This window comes from Ictidomys tridecemlineatus, chromosome 11 (assembly GCF_052094955.1).
Source record: "Ictidomys tridecemlineatus isolate mIctTri1 chromosome 11, mIctTri1.hap1, whole genome shotgun sequence".
NCBI classification, from domain to species: domain Eukaryota; kingdom Metazoa; phylum Chordata; class Mammalia; order Rodentia; family Sciuridae; genus Ictidomys; species Ictidomys tridecemlineatus.
In genome coordinates, this window is record NC_135487.1 from 83,654,067 (window position 1) to 83,675,906 (window position 21,840).

At 37.7% G+C, this 21,840-nt stretch overlaps 1 pseudogene; it reads left to right on the forward strand.

The window, feature by feature from the left end:
- Nucleotides 1-14,243, forward strand: part of LOC101956712 (protein FAM50A pseudogene) — a 58,523-nt pseudogene extending 44,280 nt beyond the window's left edge.
- Nucleotides 14,244-21,840: the final 7,597 nt, after the last annotated feature.

The window sequence follows — 21,840 nt, forward strand, 5'->3', positions numbered from 1 at the left end:
TCGATGATCAAACAGTCAAGTAAAAATAGGAAATAATTATAAAACTAAACCAAAGTTTTAATTTTATTCTTTTATAAAATTGTTTTATTTTTCATTTTTGTGGTGATAGGGATCGATCCTAGGGCCTCACATATACTTGAACTACATCTCCACTCCCCAAAAAAGAGTTTTATGATTTTTTTATGATCATTCTAAATGAAAAGGTAAATTTTATTGTAGTTGTTAGGTACCATGAAGCCTTTTCATTTGATCTGAGCAGATACAAATTTAAAGGAATATAAATTTAACAGAGAGAGCCATGAAGATATATAATACTTTCTACAATTTCACATATTTCAGGTTAGTTTTGAGAATTCTCAACTTCAATGACCTCAAGTATTAAATATTTTCTAGAAATATGATGGAAATTTTTTTAAAGGAAAGCCTATTCTTTAACCTATTTTGCTTACTCATACTTGTTATTTGATTGAAGTTTTTAATCTACTTTCAGGAACAGACACCAATAAACATGGCTGGAAGTATTTTATGTCCAATTGACAGCATCTGTATGCATAATAATAATAATTTCTTAAAATTTTTATTACTTGTGGCTGGAGCTATGGCTCAGTGGTAGTGCACTTGCCTGGCATGTGTAAGGCACTGGGTTAGATTCTCAGTACCACGTATAAATAGATAAAATAAAAGTCTATCAACAACTGAAAAAAATATTTTAAAAAACAAACAAAAAACTTTCATTAGATGTTGATGGACCTTTATTTTATTCATTTATTTATATGCAGTGCTTATAAATGAATCCAGTGCCTCACACATGCTAGACAAGCATTTCACCACGGAGCCAAAACCCTAATCTCCAAAAATAATTATTTAAAATCAGTTTTGTGTTTTGTAACTGATAGGACACCTTTAAATGATTTTTAGGTAAGTTTATTTTAAAAACTGGGAAGATATATAGGAAAATGGGTAGTAAAATAATGATTTAAAACATATATTTTAAGTATGATTTAAAGTAATATCATGAGTTAGAAGAAAAGGATTAACCAGACACAATAAAAACACACATAAATGCCTCATACACAATTATAACTAAATAATAACATGGATAGTATTTTATGAGTATCTAAGATATTTTACTAAGCAATAACATACAGTCTTGGATAACTTCATGAATTTTTTGAAAAAAAAATCTTTTTCTTGTAAGTTTTCCTTTTGAATACTATTGACTTTTACATTTTAACCTTCTACAAAATTCTTTACCTGCTAAAAAAGCACAACACTGCTGCTTTTCCTTTCTGATCTCATTCAACCTATATGGTACATCCAGAAAGGAAGGTGAAAGAAGTGGCAGAGTAGGGAATTTTCCTACTCCACACATTTGGACTGAACCCAGTGAAAGGTGTTTCACAAAGGTTGAACCATTCTGAACAAAGTTGTAATATAAGTGATAGGGTTTAAAATATAATCTGTAAAAATACAAAACTTTTTAGCAGTTATATTCTGTTTTCCCCCTTCAAATGATTTTTCCAAACAATATATAAAAATAGTAATATAGTAGGAAAAATGTTAAATTTGATTAGATTTCAAAACTGCTTACATGTCATCCATTATTTTAGCTGGCTTTAGTCCAGGCATTGTTGTAACACAAATGGCAGAATTGAAGTGAATTTCTTTCTGAAAAATCTGAAAACATGCCCAAATCAACTTGCTGGCTCTCATAGTTCATTTCCATTTGTAGTTTCATTTTAGAAAATTTCATTGTAAAAGGCAGATTACATTCATAATAATACCAAAATACTTTTCTTTTAATCTATGAAAATTAGAGAAAGAACTATATATACATATTCTAAACATTATATCAATTAAATTTTAAAAAATCAATGAATAAATAAATAGAAACAAATAACATAAAACAAGTTATTTTCCCCAAACATATTTTATATAGAACAGAATTTATATGGGTTTGTTTTTGTATGTTTCAGACTAAAGGATGTTAATAAATTTACTCTCCACTTAGAAACTTTTCCAGCTCTGAGTCTCCAAAATTCATGCTTTGGTCTTTTAAGAGCATGTGTAAAGTAACACTGTGTATAGTTTCTATGTAAACACACCTATTTATGTAAGCTTTGTTGGATAGACCTTGACATCTGCTTCCATGCTGCATCAAGAAGAGTGGTGTATGCACCAATTAATATAGCATCAAAGTAACATGGGATAGTATCGTGGGATCTGCTTCAAGTAGAAGAACATAGCCTGCAACCTTTTACCAACCTGTTGTAAAAATAATTTAAAAAGATAATTTGGTGTTCACAGGCTACACATATTTTAAGAGATAAATCATAAATGAAACTGTGCTATCCAATAATTCATGAATCAAATTTCTATGTATTAGAACTAGAAATACAAAGAAGGGAGGAAAAAAGTATACATTATATATCTATATATAATAATTCTTCTTGTGCCTTTGCTTATTTTGAACTAGAACACACCTTACTTATTTAATACTTACTTCAGCAATATTTCCTGATCGTGAAATAAGCTGGCCACTGACATAATCGATCATCCTATCTTCAGATCTCAAATGTTCAAAAAAAGGATGCCCCATGTTATTCTTTGGTCTTATTTCTGCCAATATGGACATTAGCCCTGAAAATTCAGATATGCCATGCTGCATTACTGGTAGAGTCAAAATATTCCCATAGTTGAGTTATAGCTAGTCCCTGATGATTTGACACCAACAAAAAAAGCAGACAAAATGGCCACTTAGTTCTACTATGGCATTCAGCTTAGCAGAAGGAAATGTGGCTGTATGGACTGGAACCAGATGCAAAGGCATGTTGAGGGAGCCTACTGCAACATTTCATACAAAGGTTCCCCAAATTTATAACTTGTGGCACTGGTCTACTTTTTTTAATGTTATAATATTCAAAGTCACATGGCATTTTTATTTCTGCCTTAAGGCATAAAGGAGAAAAAAATTGATAATCCTGTATCTTTCCATTTTAAAAAGTAGTAGATTTGTTATTATTCAGGCAAGATTTAAGAAAATCACAAAACTGGTCACAGAGAAAGCAAGAATACATATGGTGATAAGAAGAGTAAAGCTTGCTTTAGAGGGACTTTGAGGAGGCACTTCAAATTAAGTAAATTATCAAAGTGAGATATTAGGCAAATTCTCAATTAGGCAAAATTATTGATTATTAGGCAAAATTCTCAAATAGATGCATTAAAATGTCCATATGTACATCGCAGAGTCTGTTATTTCAATGAAAGAACAATTGCATTTCTTTTATCATTCAACAAGATAATCATAGCTTAGCTACTGTGAGTTATGCTGCTATAATGTGCCTACATGACTGTATTATGTGATTTTAAATTTTTTGGATATATGCTAAGGAGTGGGACAGCTGGGTCAAATGGTGGTTCCATTCCTAGTTTTCTAAGGAATCTCCCTCCATACTGTATTCCAAAGTGGTTGCACCAATTTGTAGTGTCACCAACAATCTATAAATGTACCTTTTTCAACATATCCTTCCCAACATTTATTATTGTTACTTGGATTCTTGATAATTGCCAATTTCACTGGAGTGAAATGAAATCTCAATGCACTTTAAAAGATGAATGGATAAAAAAATGTTGTATATATACACAATGGAGTATTACTCAGCCTTTATGACATTTGCCAGTAAATGATGGACCTGAAGACTATAATGCTAAGGGAAATAAGCCAATCCTGAAAAACCAAAAGTTTTCACTGATATATGGATGCTAACCCACAATAAGGCAGGGTGGTGAGAAAACAGAAGTTCAGATTAGACAAAGGGGAATGAAGGAAAGGGAGGGGGAATAGAAAAAGAAAAGGTAGTGGAATTAATCTTACATAATTTTTCTATGTACATGTATGAATAACCCACTGTGAATCCCACCAAGGTGTACATCTATAAGAATGATGTCCTAATTAGAATAAAATACATTCCCTGCTTATACAATTATATCAAATATACTCTGCTGTCATGAATAACTAAAAAGAAGTAATAGAAATAAAAATTTAAAAATAATCATTCCCACCTTATTAAAAATGTTACTTTAGTTTCAGTGATATCAACTAAATTTAGTTAGAAATGGATCTATGAACTATGTATATGGTATATTATGAGAAATAAATAAACTTAATATAAAGTTTTTTCTTCAAGGGAAGGAAAATTTGGGAAATAAAGCTTAAATACAAAAAATCTGGAAAGCAAGACAGTATAAAATAACATTCTACATATGTCCTAAAAGTTTTGTGAAAGGTGAATGTTGCTCAGTAAATATTGGTACCACTGTTGAATAACAAAATATGATGGGAACAGTGTTTCAGGAAACAGATCTGATAGTGTCCAAAGGGATGGAATTAAGTGAGGAGGAAGGAACAACAGCTCAGAGTGAAAATGGAATAGAATACCTGCTTACAACAAGTAACAGATACATTTACTTACTACTCATAGAAGAAAATACTTTTTTTGCCAATAAATACAACAGGTCTTGGAAAAATTTACTAGAACTTCTGTGATTGCTTTAGTAGGAAGAACATCTGAGTTCAGTTCAAGAACAGCCTGAGCAACATAGCAAAACCCCTCTCATTAAAAAAAAAAAAGAAGAAGAAAAGAAAGATAGTATAAGTATAAAAGCCAGGTGTGGTGACACACACCTGTAATCCCAGAAGGTCATGTGGCTAAAGCAGGAAGAATGCAAGTTAAAAAATTCAACCCCCTCAGCAACTTAATGAGATCCTAAGAAACTTAGTGAGACCTTCCTCACTTTTTGAGACCCTGTCTCAAAAATTTAAAAATTGAATAAAAAAGACTAGGGATATGGTTCAGTGGTTAAGAACACTTCAGTTCAATAGAAAGTACCAAAAAACAATAGGAACCATTAAAGTATTGATTGCTAAAATAATAAGTTTGACAGAAAAGTTAAAAAATATGATTGAGGAAAGTTCCAAAAAATGTTGAGTAAAATGACATTTTAATAAAAAAAAACTTAAGAAAAAATAAAATGTATAGATTGTGTGATGTTTAATTTTATGTGCCAACTTGACTGGGCTAAGTGATGCCCTGTAGTTGGTTTCATATGTGTCTCTATGAGGGTATTTCTAGAAGAGATTAGCTTTGAATGCATAGATCCACCATAGGTGGGCATCATCCAACCATTTGATTGTCATCATAGAACATTAAGATAGAGGAAAGAAAATTCATTCTATTTTCTTGAGCTGGGACATCTTTGTCTTCATGCTCTCAGAATCTCAGGACTCAAAGACTTATGCCAGTAGAGTCACCCTTCACCCAAGTTCTCAAGTCTTTGATCTTGTACTGAGAGTTCAACCATGGTACTCAGGCCTGTGGATTTGGACACTAGCAGGTATTCTGGTTCTCCAGTTTGCAGAAAGTACATCACATAATTTCTTACTCTCTATAATCACAGGAGGCAATTCCCACTATAAATCAATTACCCCCTTTTTCATTCAATGAGGCACAGGACTGAACACAGGTGAAAAAATATGCACACTGAAAAAAGTCTTGTGCCCCTTTCCCCTTCTTTGATTTCAGAATATCTGCAACCAAGCACACTTGCTTCATCTCTATATCTGTAAAAATTAGAAAGAAATGTGTTCTTCCATGGCTCAAAAAGGTAAAAATAGATAGAGATTGTTGCTAGAGCCCCATAATTTCTGCCTTAAGTACAACATGGAAAGAGTGGAAACCCTTCCTCTCCCCTTATCACAGTTACATCACCAGACCCATAGAAACTTGGCCCCAAGGCACAGGCAAACAATTTAAGTTATGGCCTACTTCAAAGGGACCACAAGCAATTACAGGTTCTTTCATATGGTAGGGAATAAAGAAATGAGTATAACTCCTGGACCAGTCTCTGTCTCTTCATGACACAATTTTGATTCTCTCCATGAATCAAAGTATACTGTATGTTTATCACCCATCTCCAAATGAAATGAGAGAATTCTCTAATTTTGCCCCACCCTAGAACACTAGAGGTAGATAATAATATTGTCAATTATAAATTTAAAATAACTAGATTATCATGTTTATGACAATCTTTACATTACCAATTTTTAAATCTATCATTTTTAATTGAAAACAATTTATGTAATATGGAATACAATAAGAATATTCTTTCGAATTCTAATAAATATTTTTAGCTATGGCAAAACTCAAATCAAACAAACTACTAATGAGCTAGTAGCTATTTAATTGGCAATAATGTCAAAGTCTCATTAGAGTTCAAGATCTAGTGGATGGCTATGTTATCTTCAGTCAGAATATACTTTAACAAAAAATATAAAATATATAAAACATATTTAAAAGAGTTTTGTTTTACATCTTGACCTATAGTGGAAGTGGTGAAAGTCTGATCATTTCCACATAATACCTAAAGCAGAAAATAAGTTCTGTTATACATGTACCATAACTTGGAATTTTTGAGGGGATAGAACCTGGACCCAGGAATCAGATAGAATCAAATCCTGACCTTCCTAATCCTAACTGAAAATCTCCTCTGGGCCTTGGTTACCTCAAATGTGAAGTAGAAACAATACTAATACCTTCTTGGTAAGATTATAAATGACAAAACAGGTGCAGTTGTTCACACCTGTAATCCCAGGCTGTACTAGAACTTGTGCTTCCCCTGCCTCAGTCTCCCAATTACAGGTAAACCACAGCACCCAGTCATAACACAGAATGTTAAGAAAAAATTAAGTGTTGGAGAAAAAAAAGGTAAATTTCACACACACAAAAAAACCAGACATCACAGCTTTGAAATAGCAGTTTCAGTTCAAAGTCCTTTACTTTCTACTGGTAATCATAATAGCTAAAAAAGTATGGTGCTTAACATGTCAATTGTTATTCTAAATGCTTTTCTTTTATTAATTACTTTAATCCCCACAATGACCTAAGGCATAGGTCACAATGACACATAATTTTATAGACTGTGTTACATTTTTATGCCCATGACATAAAATAAACAAATAGTAAAAAGAGACTACTTACAGTAAAATGATTCTAGTAATGAACAATTTCCTCAACATTTCTGACAGGTTTCAATAGGAAATGCTTCTTCCATTCATCCAGATCCACTGTCACTGACCCATCAAGATCTGTGCTATACATTTTTTAAGAAAGAATTTGCTCAAATAGAAATTGTGATTTATAAATTTCAAAAACATCAAAATGACATCAAGTCAGAAAATCTGGATTATAGTAGAGCTATGTCCATTGTTACTTTTGTGATATGGAGGCCACCTAACAGCCCTGAACCCCAATTTATGTGGGAATAATTCATACAATAAGGAACTATTCAGAGTATTAAATGAGATGGTATATACATTGTCACCATAAATTATAAAGAACTGCAGAAATTTAAGTCGGTATTATTATATCCCAATCTGCTAGTGCTTCTTCTTCAACATTTCTCCTTCTTTCTGCTTATAACCTTATTTTATAACTTCTTTTCATTGCTAATCTCTCTAGCAATAGAGTCATGCAGACAAATACCCTTTGTGGTTGCAGATCTTAAAATAAAATTTCCATTTTTATGGATCTAAAATATCTAATATCCAAAATATCAAAGAAATCTGAATAGCCATGTAATTATAATTCCCATTGAGATGATACTGTTCAAGCCAATTTAATGAATTTTTAAAATTGCCATCAGAGTCAGCACAATGGCACAAGCCCATAATCCCAGTGTATTGGAAGGCTGAGGCAGAGGGATTGCTAGTTCAAAGCCAGAATCAGAGAGACCTTATCTCTAAATAAAACATAAAAAATGGCTGAAAATATAGTTCAATGGTTAAGCACTCCTAGGTTCAATCATCAGTACATCAGTAGAAAAAAAATTCACATCAAAGAATTTCTCAAATAAATAAATGAAATTAAGAATTTGAAGAAAGACAGCGAGATACATTGCTTTACTAATTTTGGTTTCAAATTCTTGCCTCAGCCAACTTCTGTCCTCATTTTTTTTTCAGGGATTATTTCGAATACTAAAGCATCTCCTCAAGCCACCAGTTCAATTCCTAACACTCATTCTCAGGCCCCAAGTCATCCCAATTCTTCCCAAAACATGAGTGCTCAAGCAGTCTCATCATAAATAAATAAAAACAAAAGACTCTTGTCTCCATCTTCCCCACTATCACTCTGTTTCTGTCTCTGTCCTTGCAAAACACTTAATCAACAGTTACCTCTCTTGTCTCCAATCTCTCCTTGCCATTTTTGAACCCACTAAGATCTTACCACCATTACTCCACCAATGGCTTTTACAGGGCTCAATCCAGTGGTCTATCCCCTGTCCTTGTCTTAGCTTATCAGAGTCATTTGACAGAAAGAACTATCTCCTCCCAAACTGTCATCTGTATTTGGCTTCCAGAACAGAGTATTCTACTGTTTTCCCCTTTTCTCTCTAGTTGCTCCTTCTGGGTCACTTTGTGTGATTCTGCCCATCTCCCCTGTGCCACAGTTCAGCTGCAGCAAAATAACTGGGAGTGACTTGTGTACATTGATACAGCAGGAGTAGGAGCCTGTTATTATAGCACAGGAGGGGTATATATACATGACACACAGTTTATCTTAATTAACATAAACTAGATACAGCAGTCAACCAATAAGGAATCTCCACACTTAATGGCTTGCTGGTGTTACTTCAAAAACCACTCCCTCTGGCAAAATGCCAGGCGCCATCCTGACTTGCTTACACACTCTAATGGCAGGTGCCATCCTGACTTGTTTACAGACTCTAATATCCCTGTCTCTTAACATTGGAAAATATTAGGACTCGGTATTACTGTATTCTCTCTCCCTGGTCATCTCTCCTAGTCTCATGGTTTTAAAGACTTTCTGAAAGCTGCTGGTTCCAACCCCTCCCAATCAGCTATAAGCCACCTCCTCTCTCTAGCTAGGGTGTTTCTTTGAACTCCAGATTACTAGTTCAATTTGCCTATTTGACATTTTTACTTAGATGTCAGATTAGCATCTGAAACTTAACAAAAACAAAACTAGATTCTGATATTCACTCTGTCCTAACCCAGTTTCTCTCACAATCTTGTTTATCCCACTACATGGCAGCCACAGTCTTCTAAGTGCTCATATCAAAACTCCTGACTACCCTCTTTTGTATCATACACATGACCCAGAAGAAAATCCTGACACCATTTCAAAATATATCAATAATCCAAACAGTTCTCACTTTTTCCATGCTAGTACAAGCCACCTTCAAATTTTGTCTGTGCTGTAAAACTACTCTAATTGCTCTCCTTGATTTCATCCTTACCCTAGCTACTCTGAATACACCAGCAAGAGTGAGGGTGTTACAACTTAAGTTATATCATGTCACACACTTTTTTAAAACCATCCAATAATATATCAGTAAAAGTCCAAATCCTTACAATGTCCTGCAAGACCTCATGTGATCTGGCCTGCTACCTCTTCAATCACACACCTCCTGGCATCCTCTTTTTCATGTACTCTATTCCAAACTCCCTTCAGCCCCTACCTCTTCCTATTTTTTTTCTGGAAAGCTCTACCCCCCAAGGATTCATCAAGTCCCTGTCACTTCCTTCAGATCTACTCAAATGTCACCTTCAAGGTCTCCTCTATTTACCATGGGTAAATTGTCATTTCCATCTCAACACACACACACACACACACACACACACACACACACACACACACGTCTTGAGCTGTTGGTTCCAACCCCTCCCTGTCGTCTATAAGCCACCTCTTCTCTCTACATCATGTGCAACATGTCCTTCTCTGACAGATATTCTTCCTCAAAGCTCACCTATCCTTAAAAAAATAAATAACATTTAGACTTTCTCATTTGTTCTCTTTCTTTATCTCAATATTTCTAAATCAATAAACCACAATAACAGACCTCATCTCCTCACCTCCCTTTCATTCAATAGCAATCTGCAGTCTGATGTAGCCCTTTGTCACACTGCTGAAACTGCTTTCACTGAGAAATCTCCCAATGGACATTTTTCATCATTGATCCCTTCTGTTAAAAAATGTTAAGGTCTGTAAACAAGTCTGAATGGCGCCTGGCATTTTGCCAGAGGGAGTGGTTTATGAAGTAATGCCAGCGAGCCATTAAGTGTGGAGATTCCTTATTGGTTGACTGCTGTATCTAGTTTATGTTAATTAGATAAGCTTTGTGGAATATATAAATACCCCTCCTGTCCTACAATAAATGGCTCCCACTCCTGCTGTATCAATCTACACAAGTTGTTCGTCACCCCTCACCCCCGTTATTCTGCTGCAGCCTGACTGCAGCAGATGGTGCCCCGGGACATTTGGGGGTAAGTGACAAAAAAAAAGCTGCCCTTCCCTAGAGAGGATGGGAGCAAATATGCTCGTCCCTAGATAGGGCTAGAGGAAAAATGGCCATTTTGAGAAAATGGAGAAGATCGATACAGTATGTTTGTGTCTTGTTTTGTCTTGAAATGTTGTATTGTCTTTGTGATGAAAATATGGAAGGGGTGAGAAGTAAATTGTTGCAAAAAGAAGGCACCCCAGTGGAACCAAGAATAATTAGGGCATGTGTTGATAAAAGCCCAGAAACTCTAGTCAGAAAGAAAAAGAAAGTTCAGAAGAAGGATTATCAGGAAAAAAGTTGCAGCAAAAGGCTATTACTGAATACTTTTCATTACCAGAGGGTGCATGAATCAGTGCAGCGGCTGCCACGTGAGCCAGCCAGTCATGGCGCAGCAAGGACTTTCCAAGCAGTGGCAGCCCGCTCTTCCCCACCCCCACCCCCAGCCCAGGGAGCAGGACGCCACTGCAAGAGCCCAAATCCAAACCTGACCTGGCGGCATGGCTGTCCGGGGATGCGGGGATGCGGCAGGGGGAAGACAGCCCTAGTCCCTGAAGTTTGATCATTTCCAAGGCCAGTAACTACAATGGTTCTCCCACACCTGGAAGCTAATGAGTAATGAGCATTATTAAGGCTTATTTTAAATGTAAAAAACCTTGATATAATGTACTAAATTGTTCAGAAGGTTGTTTTCTTAGCGCCTGCTGGAATACTACAGGATTTTTTTTTAGCACCATTGCCAGAATTCCTGCCTTCATCCCAGTGCCAGTGAGGATGAGGGTAAAAGAATTTCCAGTGTTGCTGAGAACCGGACAAGATTTCTGATTAAGCTAGTTGCCTACAGAAGTTACATGGATGTCGGAGACCAGCTCCAACAGGGGGTCTCAGGAGACAAACGGATGGTGAGGAGTAGGCGAAAGAGGGGGTGGAGAAACAACACAGACACCAAAGTGAAGGTGTTGATCCCAATCTTTACTTGTGAAGTTGATCATATATACTTTTCATTTTGGCAGACTCACAGTACTTTGTGGTTACAAAACAGGAATCATTATTCAAACAAAACAAAATATTACATAGCTACAATTAGAATAGAATAATGTATCTTGGCTTATGCATAAGCAAGCATGTGTACTTTCAGTTCGCGTTTTGCTTTGAGCAGTTTCTGCTTAGTTAACTTTTAATAATAGTTACAAATGTCCCAAACTATTGGCCTATACCTTGACTATTCTTTCTTGACTTACTGACTGGAACCGGTGCCATGGTTATGGCAAGGGGTTGACTTGTTATTACTTTTAATCAAACAAAAGTAAGAGCACAAACCATTGTGCACAGGAACAAGAACAAGTTGCCCAGTACTAAGCACTAATCTATCTTCTTAACATTAATTTTTCTTCTCTAGATTTTAATTTAATTTCTCAAAAACTTCCTTGACAGGAATACAGGGAGTTTTTCTTTAGACATTAACAATTTACACTCCACAGCTGAATCATTGCATTTAGAGCAAACAGATCTATGCTTTAGAAGTAGTTGCATTAATTGGGAAAGTCATGATTTTTCCTTTATACTTAATGGTCATATGAGAAATCAAAACTATACTTATTAAAGGAATACAAAAACAAATCAGCCCATTCCCAGAAACATACTGCGCTCTCCAGAGGATGGACGCCTTGCTCCATCCACCTCAGTAGGGCCTTGCCATTGCCTGAGTCAGGGGAAGGGCGCAGCACCTGGACTATGATTTAAGCTAACTGCCTTTAGAACTTACCTGGACTGTGATTTACCTGGACTGTGAGTTAATCTATTGAGACACTACTTTACCTGGACTGAGACAACAAACTGTATCTTTGCTAACGGTGTCATTGCTGGTATAATCTTTCCAAGTGAAGCCACATTTAAAGTTAGGTAGTTAGTGTAGTTAGGTAAATCGGGTCTAATACTGAGTGAAATCTAAAATGGTGGCCATGCTGGGAATGACTCAGGGAAAACACAGGACAACTCATGGAATGATAATGAAGTCCCAAAGAGGCCCTAGGCCAAAGTCCACCTGGAAGAAGTATTAATGAATAGCCCCCAGCAGATTTGAAGATAGCCCATCACAAAAAAGTGATAATGAAGTCCTTCCTGCTCAGACTACTTCTTTGGCCCACCTGTGTCCCACCCCTCGGGACTTCCAACCTACATTCCATCACCAAAACTATAAAAAGGGGAAACAACCGCACTTCCACGGATTCCACCTCTTGGGTCCCCTTCTTTCTCCGGGAGAAGTCTTTTCTGCTGTCCTTTAATAAACTTCTAATTTCTACTCTGACCTTGCCTCGGCGGTGCTTCTTTGGTGTTATTCTTCAACATCGGGGAGCAAGAACCGGTCAACAGCGGTAACACAAGGGCTTCTTGCATGGAGCCATCAATTGGCCTGGTATTTTGGCATTTTGTATCCTCCCCTTCTGCTTGTAGCAGAAGGGGAGGATACAAAATTATTTATGGTGTTTGTGTAAAAACCACTAGGGTTGTAATTTAAATTAAACAAAAGGGGGAAATGTTAAGGTCTGTAAACAAGTCTGGATGGCACCTGGCATTTTGCCAGAGGGAGTGGTTTATGAAGTAAAGCCAGCAAGCCATTAAGTGTGGAGATTCCTTATTGGTTTACTACTGTATCTAGTTTATGTTAATTAGATAAGCTGTGTGGAATGTATAAATACCCCTCCTGTCCTACAATAAATGGCTTCCACTCTTGCTGTATCAATCTACACAAGTTCCTCATCACCCCCCAGTTATTTTGCTGCAGCCAGACTGTAGCAAAAAAAAAAAATGTAGGATTTAGCTGGGCTGCTGTCACAGTTGTTGCCACTTTCGCCACCTCTGCCACCACCAAGGCTCAGTACAAGGGCACCCCAAGAGAGGCAGGATGCGCCAAAAATCTGATGAAGAAATGGGAAGAGCAGCGGGAGCAGATGGATCAGAAGAAGCAAAGGATCGCAGAAAAAAATGTAATAAAATCTAACATTGACAAGAAGTTCTCTGCACACTACAATGCTGTGAAGGCAGAACTCAAATCCAGCACCATCTTGTGACCCTGAATGACATGCAAGCCTAACAGAAAGCACTGGTGAAGAAGCAGGAAAAGCAGCTGGCCAAGAGGGAGCAGTCAAAGGAGCTGCAGCTAAAACTGGAGAAGCTGTGAGAAAAGAGCACAAGAAGGAGGCCAAGAAGAGGATCTCTAGCCTGCCCTTCACCTGGGAAAAAGAAGAGGAGGGAGGAGAAAAGGAGGATGAGGTGGCCATGCATGAGAAGGAGCTGAAAAGGGAAGAGATCACCACAGAGAAGGAAATTGGGGAAGAACCCAGATGTGGACACCAGCTTCTTGCCTGACCAAGACAGGGAGGAGGAGGAAAATTGTCTCTGGGAAGAGCTGTAGCAGGAATGAGAAGCCAAGCAGGAGAAAATTAAGAGTGAAGAGATTGAAATCACCTTCAGTTACTGGGCTGGCTCTGGACACCAGCAGACAGTCAAAATGGAAAAGGGCAATACAATGCAGCTATTCCTCCAGAAGGCACTTGAGATCCTGCGTGAAGACTTCAGTAAGCTCAGTCAGCAGGGGTGGAGCAGTTCATGTACATCAAGAAGGACTAATCATTCCCCATCATCACAGTTTCTGTGACTTCATTGTTACCAAGGTACGTGGGAAGAATTGGCCACTCTTTAACTTTGATCTTCATGATGATGGGTGGCTACTCAGTGATGCCACTGTGGAGAAGTATGAGTCTCATGCAGGAAAAGTGGTGCTTAGGAGCTGTTATGAGAAGAACAAGCACATCTTCCCTGTTATCTGCTGGGAGCCCTATGACCCTGAAAAGAAGTGGGACAAGTATAAGATCCAGATCCAGTGAGCATCCAGAAAGTGGTTTGGCCTGGGCTATTCCTGGTTAACCCCCATATCTCCAGAACTCAAGGGTCTGACTCCCGTCCAACTGTGCTGCTGTGTCCTAGCAGGATGATAGCCACTCATCCCCTGGAAGTGTTATTGCTTTTTTCTTTTACAATAAATAAGTGCTCATGTTAAAAAAAAAGATCTAAATAAATGAAGATGTAATTTTTTAAGAGGTAGAGAGAGATTTTTTAATATTTCTTTTTTAGTTATCAGCGGGCAAAACATCTTTGTATGTGGTACTGAGGATCAAACCTGGGCTGCACGCATACCAGGCCAGCGCGCTACCGCTTGAGCCACATCCCCAGCCCCAAGATGTAATGTTTATGAGAGAAAATTTAATATTATAAATTTGCCAATTCACCAGTAAATCATTCTACACATTTAATAAATTATAATCAAAATCCAAAAAGGGAGTATATATGTGTGTATGCTTATGTGTATGTAACTAATCAGGCTGGTTCTAAAATTTATATAGAATTTATGAAAGTATATAAGATAATAAGAGCAAAGGACCAAGAATAGGATTGATGCTATTGAAGATTAAGAAAGTAAGACAGGACTTTAATTCTAAAGTGATTATAAAGATATTGTGTTAATTAGCTTTCATTCAAAGTGAAAAAAATACCAGAAATATTTAACTTAAAAAAAGGACAGTCCCATGCCTGTGGGTCTGGGCAGCAGAGGAGGGTATTTGATAGTGGCTTTGCTATGGGAAGTTGTCCCTTTGCTCTCTCTGGGCCTGCCCTCCCCATTGGTTCTCCTCAGCCACTGTCTGAGGAGTGCACCTGGAGGCCTAGGCGACAGCTGAGGCTGTTTCTCCCAGCCGGGGCAGCCGCTCCACTTGGCAGATGCCACCTTTCTCCTCTGCCTTGCTGCCTAGCTGCTGCAGTGCAAAAGGGGTGTTGGAGGTAGATGGGCTCCAGACCCAGGAGGCGGCAGTGGATATGGCGCTGGGCAATAGCAGCCACAGATTCCAGCTACCATGGAGCCACAAGCCCCACCCCGGACATCCCTGCAAGCGCCCCCCCCCAGCCCTGGGAACCTCTGCAAGCAGCAGCACCACCCTTGCCTATTGCAGCCGCATCACCTGCGGAATTGGAACCACTATGATCACTGGCTCCTTCCTCCTACTTAGATTCCTTAGCACCACCATCATGGCTCAGCCAGAACCAAGGCCCTAAGTCTCACTGGCACATACCGCCATGTTGACCATGCCACTGGCCAGGTACTAACCTGTGACAAGTGTCCAGTAGTAACCTATGTCTCTGAGCATTGTACCAACACAAGCCTGCGAGTTTTCAGCAGTTTTCTTCCAGGGACCTTTACCAGGAATGAAAATGGCATAGAGAAATGCTATGACTATAGTCAGGCATGCCGAAGGCCAATAGTTGAGAAATTACCTTGTGCTGCCTTGACTGACCAAGAATGCACTTGCCCACTTGGCACATTCGAGTCTAATGGTACCTGTGCCTCCCCCATACAGTGTGTCCCTTTGGCTGGGGTGTGCACAATAAAGGGAAAGAGAACGAAGATGTCCAGTGTAAGCAGTGTGCTTTGGGTACCTTCTCTGATGTGCTTCTAGTGTGATGAAATGCAAAGTGTACACAGATTCAGTCAGAACCTGGTGATGATCAAGCCTGGGACCAAGGAAACAGACAAATGGAGTAAGGGAAATAAGACAAAGTGTAGAGCTTGCTCTGTCAAAGACCTTGACTCAAAGTGGAGCAGAGAGTAGGAAAAGGGAGATATGGGAGAGCCAGGATCAAGAGAGGATCATTGTTATGAGACAGGAAGAATTTGAAAATATATGATAAAGAAAATAAAGTTGACTAGGGACCATGGAACATTCCTACAATCTCAGCAACTCAGGAGACTGACGCATGAAAATCAGAAGTTTGAGGCCAGTCTGGGATACCTAGCAAGGCCCTCTCTCAAAAAAAGAAAGAAAGAAATGAAAAGAACTGGGAATGTATTTCAGAGGTAGAGAGACACTGGGTATAATACTCAGCACTTTTTAAAAAAACAAAAACACACCCAAAGCATTGAAAAACAAAAGAAAGTTTTACTTTTCCTCTTTTAAAGGAGATAAAAGAACATAAGGCCAAGAGGTACAAAACTTGAAAAAGAGAAGAAACACTTCACTCCTTGAGACTAAAGGAAAGAAAGTAAGCACAGGCATAAATAAAGATAAACTAATACTTGGCATATTTAATATATAGGCTAATTATCTGCTTAAATCTCAGCAAGCAATTTTAAGCATTTTCCATATATTTGCTCATTAACCATCAAAACAATCCTAAGAGGTAAGCACCACTATTGTCCCCATTTTACAACTGAGTAAATTATGAGAGTACCAAAAGCTTGAAGAAGTTTGTTCAGGCCACTTCCATGTAGTCAGTGAAGTAATTGGTATGTTCGTCTATTGGGAGGAGCAAGGAACACTAGGAATTTGCAGTTAAAATAAGTCAGGGTACCTCAATGTCAATACTATTGACATTTGGATTCAGGTAATTCTTTGTTGTCCTGTGCAATATGACATGTTTAGCAATATTCCTGGCCCTTTGCACACATATGTGCATGCACACACACACAGGATCTTCAAAAATGTCCAGAAACAATGCCAATGTCCCTGGGGAACCAAGTCATCCCTGAGGTGGAGGTACAGAAGACAGTGCTAACTCTAGACAGCCTGATAAAGAAGAGGAGAGGATCCAGCTCTTGCTGAAAAGATAAATGTTATTGTAAGATTCTACTGCTAAATTCAGTCGGGAAGAATGATATAACCACTGGGGAGGGTGTTGCTATTTTTATTTGTTTTGATTTGTATAATGAAAAGTGAATGCAGAAAAACTAGAAAGAAAACGTGGCCTCCCAGAATCCAGTGTAACCAATGCATACTGACTATTATTAACACTGCCATCTGTGGTTTGATAGGCCTTAGGGAACAAACAATTAATTTCCATAAGTAAAATGTGATATAGCATTATTCATACTACATACTTGTCTTATTTTCTCTGGCATGTACTTTGTAAATCTTAAAAATGATAGTTAATGTTGACTGTTACTATGCTAACATGTTTTTTTCTAGACTCAGAGACCCTTGCCTTAACATCCATCATTTAATTCAAGTCTTCCAGAGAGAAATTTATTAGATTTCTTATTTCTTTTCTTTTTGAATTTAATTCTGTTTCTTATCTTGAAAATATATTTCTAAAAAAATCTGGGGTCACAGTCATTTTTAAACATATTTGCACCCCAAAACCTCTCTCACACTGCCCATTGGGCCATGTAGTGTCTTAGAGAAGCTTAAAGTAAAACACTGCTGTTTTTTTCTTAATTAATTGGGTCAACTGGTTAAATACTCAGCTATAAAAATGAAGAGACTCTGAAAATACAATAGTAATTCTATACCATAGTGTACAGTATTATAGTATAGATGTCTTTAGTATATGGTTGTGCTGTAAATCTGTGGTTGTAATTAATGCCCCCTCCCTGCATCAGCCAAAAGGTGACTGCACAGGGGAAAGCCCAAGACATGCTCCTGCTCCCTGATGAGCACTTGCCCAGGGATGGGCCTCAGGAGCAACTCCTCTGCAGGGGGGCAGGCCCCAGTTTCCAAGCTGGGATGCCCTTGAGGAGAGCGCTTGGATGAACCATCATCAGCCACCAAGAGGGGCCCTCCACTTGCTTAGTTGGTTCATGTTTCCTTCTATATATTTGGGAGGTGGTGGCCCCTCAGGCAGAACAGTAAGGTTCCCTGTGCATTTCACAGAGCAGCTCACTAATAGAACATGAACTTGCACCAAGTGTTCCCAGAGCCCCATCATTTGCAGGAAGCTGCTCACTGGGAAAGAACGTCTGAGTCCCTGAGGAGAGATGGGAAGAATGGAGAGGCCTCGAGCGGCCTACTCCAGCCCCCAGCCATCCAGACGCCACCGCGCCCCACCTTGCTGTCCTCCATCAGAGGGACGCCCATGAATTCCAGGCCTCTCGGCAGTTCCTTGATGTCCACCATCCCCGACCCATGAAGGTCCAGCTTCCGGAAGAGCTCTTCAAAAACTCTGTAGGTTTCATCATAATCAAGCCCGGCCACCGTGGGCAGCAGAAAGCCCCACACCCCGCGCAGCATGGTGACAGAGTGCCAAAGAGCCCGAAAAGGAAGGAGAGCCCCAGCCCTGTAGCTGGGTAGTGGGCACCAGGGGGCTTTCGCAGCGCTGCAACTGCCAACAGAACGCAGAGGTCAGGAGGCTGTGGCCCTGCCTATCCTGAGGCCACTCAGGTGTCAGCTGGGGACCACATTGTTCCCCCTAGTTGTGTTTGGCTGGAGAGTCCCACACAATTTTGATTCAGCCTCTAAACTGGCTGAGTGGTTGTGTTTATGAGGTGGCTGTTTTATTCAGTTGTGCTCAAAATCAAGGTTGCTGTAGATAAGCTCCCATTTGGTCCTCCTGGGCCAAGGGAGAAATACATATGCACATATAATACCAAACAAGTCCTAATGTTGTTTTCTCCTTGGATGTGTGTGTGTGTGGGAGGGTGTGTATTACATATATATTAATATATATGCATGTGTATGTATCTAAAACAAAATCCTAATGTGCGTGTGTGTATGTGTGTGTGTGTGTGTGTGTGTGTGTGTGTATCTGTGAGCCTGTGCTTGTGCATCTAAGGGAAAAAATTAACTTTCTGATATGTAACATGAATTGACAATTGCAAATGTATACAATATATAAATATATATTCACACATTAAGAGTAGCTGAACAAGGAAATTTGGAGCCCATTCTTCAGTTGTGTCTTCTGAATTTGGAAAAAAAAAACATCAGCATTTTTTAAGCATCTTTGATGAACTGATGGGACAGAAATCAGTTAATGAGCATTAAGGACTAGAAATAAAAATATATTTCAGTTAAAGATCTAAATGTAAAAAGGTGAACCTTTAAATTCTAGGAGAATTTTAATCTCCTAGATTTAAATTAAACCTTTAAAACCTCAGTATAGAAAAGGAGTTCAAAATTCAAACATAAAAAAACAAATCATAAAATATAAATTCGGTAAAGTTGAAAACATCTGTGCATCAAAATATATCATAAAAATTTGGGGGGAAACCCCCAGATAGAATGAAATTACAAACCTTAAAACCAACAAACGATGGTGGTCAGAACACACAAGGAATTCTATAAATCAATAAGAACACAAATAACCTAATACTCAAAGAAAAAGGACCTCATAGGACCTACAATTTATTAATGTTTCCATATTGTCAAAGTCCTCACTTCATATGTCCTCATTTCTCTCTTTAGTACCACTTAGATTCCATGATCCATCATCTTAATCCATATCTTACACATCCCTTTATTCCCTGCTCTATAATTCATTTATCTTACTCATTTTCAAAACCCTGTTCTTGAGAAAATCCAGTTCTCTGTATTCACACCTGTAACTGACTTCGGCTGTAGATACTCCTCCTTTAATGCAAAAAAAAAAAAAAATAGGTGCAAACTCTATTGAGAATTTGGAGATATGACAGTAGAAAAAAGATATGACCTTTTGGAGAAAGGGCTCATTCAGTAGCTTCCATTTCTTAAATGAAAAATGAAGAACTATGAAAAAAATGAGGATGTAAGAATGTAAAGCAGAAAGTATCAGAAGGACAGGGTGTGAGGACCAGAAATTTGAGGAAATAAGAGATTCAAGATCATTACTGTGAAGAATGAGAAGGCTATGTTACAAAAGAACCAAGATATTTGGGCCCTATGAGTACTAATTTAGGGCTATGAATTCATAGGTTATCAATTTCTGAAATTTACTGGGCATCATGTAGCTCAGAAGTGAGCACACCAGCCCTGACACATGCCTATAATCCCAGCAGCTTGGGAGGCTGAAGCAGAAGAATCACAAGTTCAAAGCTAGCCTGAGCATAGTGAGGTCCTAAAGCAAATTATGAAGACTCTGTCTATAAATAAAAATAAAAAAGCATTGAGCACACCAATCTTATAGAGTTGTAATGGACCATTACATCACACCTTCTGTCAGTATACCCATATGCCAACCTCCACTCTGATGTGGCATACAGACATCCTAATGTACTCTCACAGAGGCTCTGTGTCTTTTCGTAACAGTACACATGGCTTATACAAGACAGAGCTATAAGACAGAAGGAGTCAGGATACTGTGGACAATAGAAACTTAATGTCAGACCTGATATAATAGATTTGTGTGTAACAGAAACAAACTCAGATCTTAAGTCACTAGTATTTTCACATTTTCAGCCTCCCACAGTTGATCCTAACCAACCAGCAAAAAATCTCTAATTAACTAAAAAGAATAACATAGCCACAAAAGTACTCATGTTAAACCACAGCCAAAATTTCTACAAATAAAGGGTTTGAAATGGTGAATAATATCGATGTTAAGATAAATTTAATTCTTTATGGAATTAATATATTAGAAATTTTTTTACTAATTTTATAAATATAGGGTAATGATATTTATAATAAAGAATTTCACAAAAAATGATAAATGAAGACATGAATAATTGCACAGATTGCCTCAGCATTTTCTTTACCTAACATTTATTGAGTACACAACCATGCTAAACAGTATATTGGCTGCCAGGGATATGAAGATTAATCAAGAAGTCCCTATCATTGAGGAGTTCACAGAGACATAAACAGATGATTTTATGTATTCTAATTTCCAGTATTATTTATTTATTTCTGAACATAAGTAGTTGATTAGCAAATGGACATTTTTTTTCTTTTTTTTAACCTGTAGAAGGTTCAATACACAGAAATCAATAAATGTTATTCACCATATCAATAGACTTAAAGAACCATATGATCATCTCAATAGATGTAGAAAAAGCATTCAACAAAGTACAGCATCCCTTTATGTTCAAAACACTAGAAAATCTAGGGATAATAGAAACTTACCTCAACATTGTAAAAGCTATCTATGCTAAGCCTCAGGCTAGCATCATTCTCAATGGAGAAAAATTGAAGGCATTCCCTCTAAAATCTGTAACAAGACAGGGATGCCCTCTATCACCACTTCTATTCAATATAGTTCTCAAAACACTGGCCAGAGCAATTAGAAAGACGAAAGAAATTAAAGGCATAAAAATAGGAAAAGAAGAACTTAAATTATCACTATTTGCATATGACATGATTCTATACCTAGAAGACCCAAAAGGGTCTACAAAAAAACTACTAGAACTAATAAAATGAATTCAGCAAAGTGGCAGGATATAAAATCAAAACTCATAAATCAAAGGCATTTCTGTATATCAGCGACAAAACTTCTGAAACGGAAATGAGGAAAAACACTTCATTCACAATATCCTCAAAAAAAATAAAATACTTGGGAATCAACCTAACAAAAGAGCTGAAAAATCTATACAATGAAAACTACAAAACCCTAAAAAGAGAAGTAGAAGAAGATCTTAGAAGATGGAAAAATATACCCTGTTCATGGATAGGCAGAACTAACATCATCAAAATGGCGATAATACCAAAAGTTCTCTATAGGTTTAATGCAATGCCAATCAAAATCCCA